Genomic DNA, 16,114 nt, shown 5'->3' on the forward strand with positions numbered 1-16,114 from the left:
CTAACTCTCACAAATGTGAGACCTATTGCATTGAAAATGATTGTGTTTTTCTAGCAACCTTTTTGATCCTGCCAGCACACTTCCTGACCCCCGCCCCACCGCACTCGGATCACAGCTCTCACAAGAGCTCTCAGTAAATGAAGACAGCCTGGAAATAACGCAGAGAAAAACCGCCGCACTTCCAGGCCATCTTCATTTACAGGATTTAATCAAGAGTGAAAATGGACACTTGTAACACTTCTCAACCTTTGGTTTAGGGAGATTAGGAAACCCTCAAAAACTCAATGTTGTTTGGAATGCGGTATATATGTTTCCTCCGCCCCACATTGAAGTTATGGCAGTTATCATAGGGTATTCCTAGATGTGTTGGCTGCCAGCCTCATCCAGAGGCACCTCTGGTCTCGAGTGCAGTGTCCAGAGATAGAGGGTTTTCCCCACAAGTAAAGTATAGACAATTAACACTCATAGGTAAATTTAAAAAAGGGGAAAGGACACCCAGGTACTTTATTAGTGGGTGAGTTTCCACTGGTATAAAATGAGGTTATACTCTAAATGGACCGAGTTACCAGGTCCTGTAGTATTAATAAACAGAAAGTTGTCTTCATTTACATGCAATTCCAGCGGCATTGGCGCCCCCCTGGGAACCCATCCACGCCCACCCAGGGGGGCACACCCCATAGTTTGAAGACTACTGCTCTAAGGCCTAAAAAAGTGGTTATTTAACATGAGGTGAGATGCAAATGGGATTTGGAATAATTTTTTTGTACATTTTGTACATTAACTCAATTTTTTTATAAAAATCGATGACCCTGGAACTTAGGAACTTTCTCAAAATGTTCAGAAATTATAATTTTTTTTAAAGTTTATTCTTTTGACTGTATACGACTGTTGGATGTGAATTATCATGTATGGAACTAAAATATGTGTGTTTAGAGTCATTTTAATGCTCAAAATTTGTTAAAGCACAAGCTTCTGAGTAGGAGGCAAAGTCTATAAAAATACCATATTTGGTCACTCTGAGGCCTTAAATATTGGCTATTCAACTTGAGGCACAATACCAATGACATTTGGAATGATGTTTTGTATGTGCCAAAAAAATATTTTTTTTAATGAAAATTGATGACCCTGGACCATAGATAATTTGTCATATAGTCAGAAATTGTGAGTTTTTTAAATGTTGTATCTTTTGACTCAAGGCGGGTGGTTAACTCCGCTCTGCCAGCGGAGTTTACAGAGTTTTAGAACTCCGCACTCCGTTTGTAGTGCGAAGTTTTCAAAAACGTTGCACTCGCAGCAGAGTGGATTTTACCGGTGCAGAGGTCAGAAGTCTAGAACTTTCCTTACTTCCAAATGGTGTCCTGCTCTTGCTACTGGCTGCACTCAGCTTCTGCTGCTCCGGGCAGGAGAATTCAATTAATAGGAAGAACTGCAGTGCGCATGGCTTATTGCGTGAAGGCATGCCTAACCGGATGAAATCGTATGATACGAATGACATTTGGAATCCTTTTTTGTACATGACAAAAAATCTATTCTTTTATAAAAATTGAAGACCCCGGACCTTAGAAATTTCTCAAAATGTTCAGAAATGATTATGTTTCAAAAGTTTAATATTTTAACTGTATATCACTGTTGGATGTGAATCATCACTTTTGGAACTAAAATAAGTGACTTTAGAGTCATTTTTTTGTTCGAAATCTGTCAAAACAAAAACTTCTGAGTAGGAGTAAAAGTGTATAAATATGGCATATTTGGTCACTCTGAGGCACTAAGCAGTAGTTATTCAGCATCAGGCGCAATACAAATGCCATTTGGAATCATTTTTTCTCGGTGTCAAAAAATCGATTTTTGTCCAAAATCAATGACCCTGGACCTTAGGAACTTTCTAAAAATTGCCAGAAATTGTGACTTTTCAAACATTTCATCATTTGACTGTATATGACTGTTGGATGTGAATTATCACTGTTGTAACTAAAATAAGTGTATTTAAAATCATTTTCATGTTCTTAAACAAGCTACTGAGTAGAAGGAAAAGTCTATAAATAAGGCATATTTAGTCACTCTAATTCCTTGTAAAAGTGCTCATTCAACATAATGTACAATACAAATGACATTTGGAATCTGTTTCAGTACATAACAAAAAATCCAGTTTGGTGAAATTGTGATTTTTCACATTTTCATCTTATAACTTTAAATGACTGTTGGTGTGAATCATCCCTTTTGATAGCAAAATAAGGGTGTTTATAGTTGTTTTCTTGCTTGAAATTGGTCAAAGCAAAAACTTCTGAGTAGGAGGAGAAGCCTATAAAAATGGCATATGTGGTCACTTTGAGGCCTTAAATAGTGGCTATTCAACTTGAGGCACAATACAAATAACATTTGGAATAATTTTTTGTACATGCCAAAAAATCCATTTTTTAATGAAAATATATGACTCCAGACTTCAGGAACTTCCTCAAAATGGTCAGAATGGTGATTTTGTTTAATGTTTCAATTGTTTAACTATGTATGACTGTTTGGTGTGAAGCATCACTTTTGGAGCTAAAATAAGTGTGTTTTGAGTGATTTTCATACTCACAATCGGTCAAAACATAAGTTTCTGAGTAGGAGAAAAAGACTATAAAAATGGCTTGTTTGGTCACTCTGAGGCCTTAAAAAGTGGTTATTCATTATAAGGCGTGATACAAAATGACATCTAGAATATTTTTTGTACATGCTATAAAATCTATTTTTTGATTAAGATTGATGACCCCTGATTATAGGAACTTTGCCAAAATAGTCAAAAACTGTGATTTTTTAATGTTTCATCTTTTGACTGTATATGACTGTTGGGTGTGAATCACCACTTTTTGAGTTAAAATAAGAGTGTTTATACTAATTTTCATGTTCAAAATCGTTAAAAACATAAGCTTCTTAGTTAGTTAAAAAAGTCAATAAAAATGGCTTATTTGGTCACTCGGAGGCCTTAAAAAGTGGTTGGGAATATTTTTTTGTACATGTCAAAAAAATCTATTTGAACCACCCGGACCTTAGGAACGTTTTCAAAATGGTCAGAAATAGTGATTTTTGAAATGTTTTCTTTTGACTGTATAACTGTTGGATTTGAATCATCACTTTTGGAACACAAATAAGTGTCTTTAGAGTCATTTTCATGTTCAAAATCGGTCAAAACTAAAACTTCTGAGTAGGAGGAAAAATTTATAAAAGTGGCTTATTTGGTCATTCTGATGCCTTAAATGGTGGTTATTCAAATTGAGATGTGATACAAATGACATTTGAAATACTTTTTTGTACATGCAAAAGAATAATGTTTTGTCCAAAATCAATGACCCCGGACCTTAGGCACTTTCTAAAAATGATCAAAAATTGTGAATTTTCTAATGTTTTAATATTTGACTGTATATGACTATTGGATGTGAATCATCACTTTTGGAATTAAAATAATTGTGTTTAACGTCATTTTCATACTCAAAATTGGTCAAAGCACAAGCTTCCTAGTAGGAGGAAAACTCAATAAATATGGCATATTTGGTCACTCTAAGGCCTTAAGAAATGATTATTCAGCATGAGGCACAATACAAATGACATTTGGAATAATTTTTTCTCCATGTCAAAAAATACATTTTGGGTTGAAAATCAATGACCCCCAATCTTAGGAACGTTCTAAAAATTGTCATCACTTTTGGAACTAAAATACGTGTATTTAAAGTCATTTTCATGCTTTTAAATGGTCAAAGCAGAAGCTTCTGAGTAGGAGGAACAGTCTTTAAAGATGGCATATTTAGTCACTCTGATAACATAAAAAGTGCTCATACATAAGGCACGATACAAATGACATTTGGAATCATTTTTTGTACATGCCAAAAAAAATCTATTTTTTCAAGGAAATCATTGAACCCCAGATCTTAGGAACTTGCTAAAAACGGTAAAAAAAATGGTGATTACTCAAATTTTTCATATTTTGACTGTAATGAATGTTGGATGTGAATCATTTCTTTTGGAAACCTGTTAAGTGTGTTTAGAGCTGTTTTCATGCTCGAAATCGGTGAAAGCAAAAACTTATGAGTAGGAAGAAAAGTCTATAAAAACAACACATTTGGTCACTTTGAGGCCTGAAAAAGTGGTAAATCAACATTTGGGACGATACAAATGACATTTGGAATAATTTTTTATCCATGCCTAAAAGCTCAATTTTTTATGAAAATTGATGACCCTGGATGTTAGAAATTTTCTCAAAATGATCAGAAATGGTGAATTTTCAATTGTTTAATCTTTTGACTGAATATTTATGTTGGATGTGAATCATCACTAAGGACCTAAACTAAGGGTTTTTAGAGCCATTTTCATGCATGATATTGGTTGAAGCACAACCTTCTGAATGTGAGAAAGTCTATAAAAATTGGATATTTGGTCCCTTGAGGCCTTAAAAACTGTTTATTGAACATAAGGCATGATACAAATGACATTTGGAATCATTCATGAAAAATCAATTTTTCATGAAAATCGATGACCCCAGACCTCTGCAACTTTATCATAATGGTCAGAAATGGCGATTTTTTAAATGTTTAATCTTTTGACTGTATATGACTGTTGGATGTTAATAATCACATTTGGAACTAAAATAAGCGTGTTTAGGGTCATTTTAAAGCTCGAAACGGGACATAGCACAAACTTCTGAGCAGGAGGAAAAGTCTGTTAAAATTGGTTATTGAGTCACTCTGAAGCCTTAGCAAGTGGTCAATCAACATAAGGTACGATCCAAAATGACATTTGGAATCATTTTGTGATGAAAATCAATGACCCTGGACCATTAGAAACATAGTCAAAATGATCAGAAATTGTGATTTTTCAAATGTTTAATCTTTCTGCTATATATGACTGTTGGATCTGAATCATCACTTTTGGAACTAAAAGAAATGTGTTGAGAGTCAATTTCAAGCTTCTGAGTAGGAGGAAAAGTCTGAAAGTATGGCATATTTAGTCACTTTGATGCCTTAACAAGTGGTTATTCAACATAAGGTGCGATATAAATGGTATTTGGAATCATGTTTAGTACATGTCAAAGAATCCACTTTTTATTGAAAATCGAAGACCTGGCCGGACCTTAGGAACTTTCTAAAGATAATCAGAAATGTTGATTTTTCAAATGTTTAATCTTTTGACTGAATATCACTGTTCGATGTTAATCATCACTTTTAGAACGGCCCAATTACAATGTTGTCCGGAAACTTTCCGCCCGACTCCTTCTTCGAATCGGTTCTGACCGACTGGCAATCAGTGGTTCCGATTACGATGTTTCCGAACATCGTTCAGTCGGACTCCAATTCACTTCTATCGGAGCCTGTGTTCCAACCGACAACACAAGTTCCTATGGGGAAAAGGGGTGTTTGTGGAAAACCCCTGCACACTGTCCTGGGAATCCCATGGTGCTTGCCACACAGTGCAGGGTTTTGCAGGGGGTCCATTGGGTAGTGTAACAACAAGTAGGGGAAGAAAAGGATCAATTGTGATCCACTAGGGCTTAGATTACCATTCAAAGAAAGGAGAATGGAAGGTCCAGCCACAGTCGTAGCTCCAGATATGTGAACAACAAATAGATGACTGGGCTGTTCCTAAAGAAAGGAAGAAGAAAACGGTCACTAAGGTACAAGAGCTAGTGCTCAATGGAGGACCACCCCTGGGTATCCAATTTGTTGGATATAATGGCCTCACACACCCTTGCGAGTGTCATGCTTCATCATCGGCAATGCTCCTCGTTGGGCAGGCGGTGCAATGCCCAACGGGCTCACCTCAAGGAGGGGCTCTTTATCGGAGATCTTTTATCCAACTGCCTATGGGTGAAGTGTTGGTGAGGGGCCAGAACAGAGTAGATGGTGTGGATGAGGATAAAATGTGGCACAAGGTACCGGAAAACAATTTTATTCTGGTGGTCCTCTGCCGCATGTAAAATGAAGAATAGCCTGTAATCGCTGGAACTAAGGTTTCCAAGGGCGAAACAGGACTAAAGTACAAATGGTGTGGTCAACATGTTTCTCGCTTCTAGTGCATTGACTGCAATTCTTCAGGACCTAATAGAAAGACTACAATCTACAGAACATGACCTATAATTTTTTTTTTTTGTAGAGCGCCTGGTGACCCGAGGGCATCCCCGCGCTATAATACTGTAAAATCCAGGACAGGCGAAAACCAGGAACTATTTGGGGAAGAGGAGGGTTTTGAGTTTTTTGCGGAAAAGTGCGTGGCTAGGTTCCAGACGCAGCAGGCGAGGAAGGGCGTTCCATGTGAAGGAGGCCTTAACCGAGAAGCGGCGTCCACCGGTACGCGACTTCTTGAATCTTGGGACTGTGGCCAGATGTTCGTTGTCCGAGCGGAGGTTTCTGTGGGCTTTATAAGGTGTAATCATATCTTTGAGGGTGGCAGGTCCAACCCCATTGATGAGTTTGTGCGTGATGCACATGGCCTTAAACTCCACTCGCTGGCGGACCGGAAGCCAGTGCAGAGATTTAAGGGCCGGTGTGGTATGGGCTCTGGGGGGAAGGTTGAGAATGAGTCTCGCCGCGGCGTTTTGTGCGCGCTGGAGTTTGGCCAGGGTGGTTTCAGGAGCCCCGAGGTATGCGGCATTGCCGTAGTCCAGGCGTGCTAATATGAGCCCTTGCACTAGAAGTTTCCTGGACAGGGGGGGGCAGGAGGGGGGGATCTTCCGAATTGAGCGGAGAAGACCAAAGCAGGTCCCCGCGGTCTTGACTGCCTGGGTCTTCAAGGAGAGGTCCTGCTCCAACCAGAAGCCTAGTGTTTTAATTTCTGTCTTGGGCGTAGGGATGTCACCGAAGGAATCTGGCCAGGCTGAGGGAGGGACAGAGGACCATTTGTTGCCCAGAAGCATGATTTCTGTTTTTGTCCCGTTCAGCTTCAGCGAGGATTCGCACATCCAGGTATGTATGTCTTGCAGGCAGTTAAGTAAGATTTCAGGGTTCTTGTCCAACTGGGACAGGGAGACGACGAGTTGTGTGTCGTCGGCATAATTGACTATTTTTATCCCATAGCGGGTAACCACATCCTCCAGCGGGGCCATATAGACATTAAACAGGGTGGGACTAAGCGAGGACCCCTGGGGCACACCACGCGTGAGCGGGAGGGGGTCTGAGCGGGAGTTACCGTCCCACACCTGAAATGAATGACCCGAGAGGAAGGATTTGATCCAAGCATGTGCGGTTCCCACAATTCCTGCCTTGGCCAGGCGGTGGAGGAGGACACGGTGGTCCACCGTGTCGAATGCGGCACTGAGGTCCAGGAGGATCACTGCCACTGATAATGCTATCAGTTTATATACAACACATCAGTTTGACACTGCTCTTGCCTAGAGGTTAGAGTATTAGGGTGTCAACAGTACCCGGTAGGTCTGACATCAAGGAAGAAGCCATAATGGTTGCGGTTTCTGCTTCTTGAGTCAGTGCCAGTCATGCCTACAGCTCTCTAGCGGGTCCGGATAGTGTCCATTGGGTACCCCGCGGCCCAAAACGGAAGGCCTCAGGATGAAGGTGGGCCTGCTAGGGGCCCCCAAAGTCAGTATCCGACAGCCTTTTTGTGTCGGAGAGTCTGATTTGGAAAGGCTGTTGGAATCCGACATTGAAATCGCTCGGTTGGAAACGCTGTCCGTAGATACGGCTCCGACTGACACAGATTCTCCGAGAGTCAGTCGGGACCGATTCAGAATGTCTAAAACTTATTTTTTCCGACCGCGAACATCGTAATCAGTTGGCCAGTTTGGAATCTGACCGAGTCGGGCGGATGGGTTCTGACACGGTCTAGAGGAATCTGACTGTCAGTCGGAGGCTTTCCACACAACATCGTAATCGCCTCTAAGTGTCTTAAGAGTCATTTTCATGTTTGAAATTGGTCAGAATAAAAACTTCTGAGTATGAGGAAAAGTCTATAAAAATGCCATATTTAGTCACTTTGATGCCTTAAACAGTGATCATTCAACATGAGGCGCAATACAATTTACATTTGTAACAGTTTGTTGTACAATCCAAAAAATCCTTTTTTTTTTTTAAATCAATGAACCTGGACCTTAGGAACTTTCTAAAATTGTCAGAAACTGTGATTTTTCAAATGTTTTACTTTCTAATGTATATGACTGTTGGATGTGAATCATCACTTTTAGAACTAAAATAAGTGTCTGTGAAGTCATGTTATGCTCTCAATCGGTCAAAGCACAAGCTTCTTAGTAGGAGGAAAAGTCTATAAAAATGGCCTATTTAATTACTCTGAGGCCTAAAAAAGTGATTATTCAACATGAGGCGCAATACAAATGGCATTTATAATAATTTTTTGTACACAACAAAAAATCTATTTTGTCATGAAAATCGATAACCTCTGACATTAGGAACTTTCTACAAATGGACAAAAATCTTGATTTTTTTAATGTTTTATCTTTTGACTGTTTACTGACTGTTGGATGTGAATCGTTACTTTTTGGAGCTAAAATAAGTGTCTACAGTCATTCACATGCTCGAAATTGGTCAAAACACAATCTATTGAGTAGAAGGAAAAGTCTATAAAAATAGCATATTTATTTACTCTGAGGCCTAAAAAAGTCAAAAATTGATGACCCCTTCTCTTAGGAAGTTTGTCAGCATGGTTAGAAATGGTGATCTTTTTTGATGTTTAATCATTTTACTGTGTATGACCCTTGGATTTGAATCATCACTTATAGAGATAAAAAAAGAGTTTTTATATCATTTTCATGCTTTGAATCAGTCAAAACACAAGCTTTTGATTAGAAGAAAAAGTCTATAAAATTGCTTATTTAGTCACGCTGAGGACTGAAGAAGTGGTTGTTCAACATGAGGCGCAATAAAAGTGACATTTGGAGTAATTTTTTATACATTCAAAAAATCTATTCTTTGATGAAAATCGATAACCAATGACCTTAGGAACTTTGTTAAAATGGTCAGAAAAAGTGATTTTTCAAATGTTTAATCTTTTGACTGTATATTACTGTTTGATGTGAATGATCACTTTTATAACTAAAATAAGTGTGTTTACAGTCATTTTCATGCTCGAAATTCGTCAAAGCACAAGCTTCTGAGTAGGTGGAAAAGTCTATGAAAAGTGCATAGTTGGTCATATGATGCCTTTAATAGTGGTTATTCAACTTGAAGCGTGATACAAATGACATTTGGAATGATTTTTATACATGCCAAAAAATCATTTTTTTGTTGAAAATCAATGACCCCGGACTCGAAGAACTTTCTAAAAATGGTCAGTAATGGTTATTTTTCAAATGTTTAATCTTTTGCCTGCATGTGACTGTTGGATGTGAATCAACACTTTTGTAAACAAAATAAATGTGTTTAGAGTTGTTTTCATGCTCGAAATTGGTCAAAGTAAAAACTTATTAGTAGGAAGAAAATGGCATATTGGTCACATTGAGGCTTTAAAAAGTGGTTTTTCAACATAAGTCACACACGATACAAATGACATTTGGAATAATTTTTTGTCCATGCCTAAAAACTAAAACATGTTATGAAAATTGATGACCCTGGGCGTTCGAAACTTTCTCAAAATGATCAGAAATGGTGATTTTTGAAATGTTTAATCTTTTGACCGAATATTACTGTTGGATGTTAATCATCACTTGTGGTCCTAAAATAAGTGTTTTTAGAGTCCTTTTCATGCATTAAATTGGTCAAAGCACAATCTTCTGAGTAGAAGGAAACGTCTATAAAATGGGATATTTGGTCACTCTGAGGCCTTAAAAACAGTTTATTCAACATAAGGCATGACGTTTGGAATCATTTTGTGCATACCAAAAATTTATTTTTTCATGAAAATCAATAACTTCGGAACTAAGGTACTTTCTCATAATGGTCAGAAATGGTGATTTTTTGAATTTTTAATCTTTTGACTGTATATGACTGTTGTATGTTAATCATCACATTTGGAACTGAAACAAAATGTGTATAGAGTCATTTTAAGGATCAAAATTGGCCAAAGCACAAACTTCAGAGTAGGAGCAAAAGACTGTACAAATTGCGTATTTGGTCACTCTGAAGCCTTAAAAAGTGGCTAATCAACATACAGCACAATACAAATAACTTTGGAATCATTTTTTGATGATAACCGGTGACTGTGGACCATAGGAACTTTCTCAAAATGGTTAAAAATTGTGTTTAATCTTTTGACTGTATATGACTGTTGGTTGTGAATCATCACATTGGGAACTAAAATAAGTGAGTTGAGTGTCATTTTAAAGCTAAAAATTGGTCAAAGCACAAGCTCCTGAGTAGGAGGAAAAGTGTAAAAAATGTCATATTTGGTCACTCTGAGGCCTTAAATAGTGGCTATTCAACATGAGTCACAATACAAATGAAATTTGGAATCATTTTTTGTGCATGCCCAAAAATCCATTTTTTTTGTGCCAGCTCAATTTCTTGCGAGATAACCCCTTTCACACCACAAGAAAAATATCAATGGTTGTGACCTTGATGGGTGCACTAAGGGTTTGGGGGCAGCCCATCGGAAGGATGTCTGTCAACCGGGGATTTTTGGGGGAAATGGTACGGCCTAGAGGACTTTACACCTTTGGGCTACATCCTTTAAATTATATGCCCATTTTGGGCTGCCACCCACCATTTTGTGGTAAGTGACATGGTAGCAGCAGATTAGAAGCAGTATTTTCACAGTATTTTGTGGATTGGCCGTGTTTTGGTCATGAGCATGGATGAAAAAAAGGTACAGCACGCGCTCCGCTTATTGTGAGAAGCAGGGCGCCTGGATCTGCTGGTAGGGGGAGGCAATGTGTTGGTGTGCTCCCCGCCTGAAACAGAAGCAGTGAGATTCAAGGAGCCCAGGCAGGGAGCCAATCCATTTGCAGCTGTGGAGAGCGGCCCGAAGGAGAAGTCGAGGCAGGGGAGGGCCGCGGTGTACAAGCAACTCCTTGGAAGGCATGCAAGACGCACCCCTGCTGTGGCTCAAGGCCCACGATGTAGGCAGGCAAGGGGAGGGGCTGAGACCTGAGAGAAGAGGCCTGGGGCGCGAGGTGCATGCCCGGGTAGCAGGGAAGACCTTGGACAGGGCGTGCGGCATGTCCATGGTTAGCTCCAGGCCCAGAAACAAACCAGGCCAGCAGAAAGAGTTGTGTAGGGGGTGCAGGGATTTTCTTATTTAGGCACCAGGTTTGGCCAGGCCAGTCAGGGGTGGGAGGGGGCAGAGGGGCCTTTGCAAGAGGAGGAGCTGGCAGGCACTGAAGTTCAGGAAGGGGAGTGGCAGGCTTCTACTGCTATGTCGCCACCCATGACATCCAGAAAAGCAGAATGGGTTAGGAGCAAATCAAGGATCTCCCTGGGGATGTGGGACTGGCTGGAGAGGGAGCCTCAAGGCTTAAAGGCGCAGTGGCCAGAGGGGGCGACTTCGGAGGGTGGTGGGGAGACACTGCGGGGTGGAAGGAGGATGTCCGGCAAGGCGTCCAGGATAGGACATTGGTCTGGGGCATACTCACTGAGGGAAAACGAGGTCTGGGTCTGCGTTAATGGTGGCGCTGTTAGAATGAAGCAAAGATTAAGGCCAGGATGAGGTTGAAAGCATGGGCGGCATCCAGTAGTGACAGGCAGGGGGGCAGTTGGCGGAGGTTAGGAGTAGAGCCCAATGGGTGTACTCCTGCAGGGGGCGGGGTGGAATCGCAGGTGCAGAGAGGTCTGCATGTTTTAGTATACGGCATGGAAGGGGCTAGCAAGCAGGCATCCACAACCAGCCTTCAGCATGGTGGCAGGTGTTGTGGGTGTGGGGGTTCCATGCTCAGGTGAGTGTTAGAGGGAAAATGACAGGTATTGAGGAGCTAGATCAGAAGGACCAGATTATAAGGGTTCAAGGATCATGCACACAAGACCTATCATTTGTAGGTGGCATGACAAACTTGGCCAGCAGACTCTGGAGAGCACAATTCGGCTCTTTACCCCCGGGGTGAAGTGAAGGCATGGCACAGAGTGCTCAGCTGGACTGTGTCATGGGACCAGGCATTGGCTGACTCAAGAAGGTCTGGTGTGACCTTGTCAGGGCTAACAAAGGGCAAGCGCAGAGCATCTTCGGGAGGAAGCAAACACAGGTCATGATGCACAGAGCACCTCGGAGGGTTTGTTAAGGCCCTCGAGGGGAAGATAGACATTTACCCCACGGTGGGGCCTAATGTGCCATATCATCTAGTGGTCCCACCATGCACTGAGTGGACCGTAGTGAATGAATTGGCAGACTGCATGGAGTTGGTCTATGTGGAAGATAGATTGAGAAGGGTGAGCTTGTGGACTTTGAGGTGCCTGTGGAAATGGATTAGAGGTGGTGGCAGCATGGGGTCAGACGGTCTGAGGAGGGGGCACAGTAAATCATTGTCTGAATAGTGTCTTACAGGCTGGATACATGGTACCAGCAAGATCCACTGACACTAAGTTGACAGGCAAGTGGCTTCCACTGGCAAGGCGGCAGGCTGCGGAGTGGGCACTGACCCTAACTCCAGGTAAGATACGTAGAAACTGTGGGGACGGCCCCGGTGATGGTGTCAATTGGGGTGGATGCTTGGAGAGGGCGAACGGATGAAACTACACAGTTACAAAAGGGCTAGTGTGTGAAGAAAACTGGAGTAAGCATGGAGGAACGGAGGTCAGACACAAAGGAAGGGGGTGGTAAACAAAAGAAGAAGCCTACACACAGAGAAGGAGGGACTTCTACATAAGGAGGACGTCGGTAGGGGAGCAGCGTGGTGAGAAGGTCAAGGCCACAGGAACAGACGCTGGAGAAAAGGTGGAGGGAGGAGAGAAAGGTAAGGCAGAGTTAGGCAAGGGTAAGGAAAGCAAGGAACTGAAAATAAAGAAACTTCTCTGCAAGCGGTGACCAAACCATTGGAGGTGCACCTTATGTTGTCCCCAAAAGAAAAGATTTAGAAGGTAGAATGTCGAAATGTTTAAGGTGTTACATTGGGAACTGAGGCCCAGGAGGCCCATAACCATAGAAAAGTGGATTTTACATTTTTGCCAGGGTACACTGTGAGAAATGTCTAGAACAAAGTGTGTCCCTGTTTAAATACATGGATGTCATATGTAAGGCACAAATCACATGTGAGGGATATGCATGGGTGCAGTATGACAATGAATTCAGGGCGCCATGGCCCTTATTTCAGAGGCAAAATGGGGGAGATCAATTCCAATCTCTGGCAACACACAATGAGACCTGCAAAATTAGGAAAAATAGTTTTTATAGCCAGTGGTTACCCCATAGTTTATAGACCCTTTCAGGCCACCCCACCCCACCTGGGAAGGGGTGAGTTCCACAGCAAAAGGTCAGGGAGGAACACTGGGTGCCTACTGGGATTTCAATAGGTTGTGCTTCCGGGAATACTGCAAGTTCAGACATGAATGTTCGAAGTGCGCGGGGAACACGCCCTTGTATATTCTTTTGCGCCCCAGGGAGATAGCAGGGAGGCCATACAGGGGGATATACGGGCCAGTGGCACCAGAGTCAAGGGGGTTCAAGCATGCCTCAACCCATGTCAGGGAGCTATAGGGGAGAAAGGGGGGGGCACAAGGACCTGGTAGGAAAAGCTTTTATGCCAGTTAAGCTTGACAGACTGGAATTCTGGCTGCGGCCTTATGTTAATAAGATGGATATGAGGGAGGCATTTCAATAGGATTTTCAGCTGGGATACGAGGGTCCCAGAGTTTTGAGATGGGTCAAAATTCTCAAATCGGTCAGAGAGCATCCACAAGTGGTGCGAGACTAATTGCAGAAAGACGTGCGAGGAGGCAGGATGGTGGGTTCCTTTGATGACTGGCCAATGGAGAACCTGATCATGTCTCCGATAGGGCTGGTTCCTAAAAGAGAGCAGGGCCAGTTTTGGCAGATACAACATTTGTCTTGGCCACAAGGGGAATCAGTAAATTACATTATAGCTGAAGATCTGGCTATAGTGTCTTATTTTTCAGTGAACATGGCAATGTCAATAGTTGAGCGGGCAGGGATAGGCGCAGAAATGGCAAAGTGTTACATGAAATCAGCCTTTCGGTTTTTGCCAGTGCACCCAGAGGACTTTCAGTTGCTGGGTATTCAGTTCGAAGGGTAGTGGTATGTTTACAAAAGCCTGCCAATGGGATGTTTTATTTCATGTGCTCTGTTTGAGCATTTTAGTTCATTTTTATAGTGGATGTTTACGTTGGTTGCCCACTATCTGGAGAACTTCTTCTTTGATAGCCATGCAGCCTCTGTGGACTGCCAACACTTGCTGGTATGTTTTCAAGAGCTCATGGAGGATATTGGGTTTCATTTGGTGTCTGAAAAGACTCTGGGCTCACCATAGACCACGCTCTCCTACTTGGGGAGAGAGCTGGACTCTAGGATCATGGAGGCATGTTTGCCCCAGGACAAAAAGCTAAAGATGCAGCTGTTGGGGAACACAATTCTGGAGAAAGCTAAGGGTTAAGGTCAGAGACGTGCAGGTGCTTCTAGGCCATCTGAATTTTGTATGTAGGGTGGTCCGAGCGGACAGGACTTTTTGTCGAAGACAGGAATTGGTGGTGTCAGGCTTGTCCCTGCTGCATCATCATGTGCAATTGCTAGCATGTGTGAGGGAGGATTTGCGCATGCGGTTCTTCTGTTGTGTACGCCGCGAGAGTTTGAGTGGGTTGTCCAAATTTATTCCACTGCAGTGGGGGATGTGTGATTTTGGCTGAACTGGCAGGGACATTAGTGTGCGGAGGAATGCCCCGAAGCTTGGAAGTATGAGGGCAACAGTATCGCTTTGCATGAGTTTTTTCCACAGGTTGTAGCGGTTTCCATGTGGGGACAATCGTTGGCAGATAAATTGATTTTGTTTTGAATTGACAATATGGTGGTGATATAGGTGCTAAATAGGCAGTCGGCCAGGGATGCCCAGATGCTGAAGTTGCTACGGATTTTTGTGTTTGTGTGCTTGAGATATGACATTTTATTCAGGGCGAAGCATGTGCTGGGTGGACAATGACATTGCAGATGCTTTCTCTTGTTCACAGTTGGAGATTCCATGGGCTGACCATGGAGGCGGACAGGGGCAAGACACGCATGCTGATGGAGCTATGGAAAGTAAGAGACAAAGGCTGTTCAAGCTGGTGGTAGGGTCTTTGGCGGCATCCACCCAGAAATCATACGCACAGGCAGGAGAGGATTATTTGAACACTGGGGGACAGAGGACAATCGCGGGTTGGGAGAGAGTCGAGGATGTAGTTCATTTTATATTCAACAAGAACAATTGAAGGACAGACTGCAGGACAATGTCATACATTCACCCCAGTACAGAGATATGTGCCTAAATCCATCTTTTTTTGCTCACCATTCCGTTTCAGTTTGAACCCAGCCATATGCAAATCAGTCTTGAACCTGCGCCCAATGGGAACAGTGCAGCCCGAACTGCCAGGACAGGTCCTCCCTGGACTGGAAACAAGCATCCTAGGACCGGTCTCAGGGTTTCACCCCTCATCAGCCAGTATAACTTGACTCCAGTGGCATGGAGAGCACGGGACCCACTTCTGGGCATACTCATCCCACTCGGGGTGACAAGTGCAAAAAGAACATTTGATGTACAGAATGCAGGACAATGTCATACATTCACCCCAGTACAGAGACCTAGGCCTAAATCCATCGTTTTTTTGCTCACCTGTCTAGCCCAAACTGCCAGGCCAGGTCCTCCCTGGACTGGAAACAAGCATCCTAAGACCGGTTTCGGGGTTTCACCCCCTCATCAGCCAGGATAGCTTGACTCCAGTGGCATGGAGAGCATGGGACCCACATCTGGGCATACCCGCCTCACTCGGGGTGACAAATGCAAAAAGAACAATTGATGGACAAAATGCAGGACAATGTCATACATTCACCTCAGTACAGAGATCTGGGCCTAAATCCATTGTTTGTTTGGTCACCATGCCATTCCAGTTTGAACCTAGCCATATGCAAATGAGTCTTGACCCTGCGCCCAATGGGAACAGTCCAGCCCGAACTGCCAGGCCAGGTCCTCCCTGGACTGGAAACAAGCATGCTATGACCAGTTTTGGGGTTCCACCCTTCATCAGCCAAGATAACTTAACTCCAGTGGCTTGAC

This window comes from Lissotriton vulgaris, unplaced genomic scaffold (assembly GCF_964263255.1).
Source record: "Lissotriton vulgaris unplaced genomic scaffold, aLisVul1.2 SCAFFOLD_2124, whole genome shotgun sequence".
NCBI lineage: Eukaryota > Metazoa > Chordata > Amphibia > Caudata > Salamandridae > Lissotriton > Lissotriton vulgaris.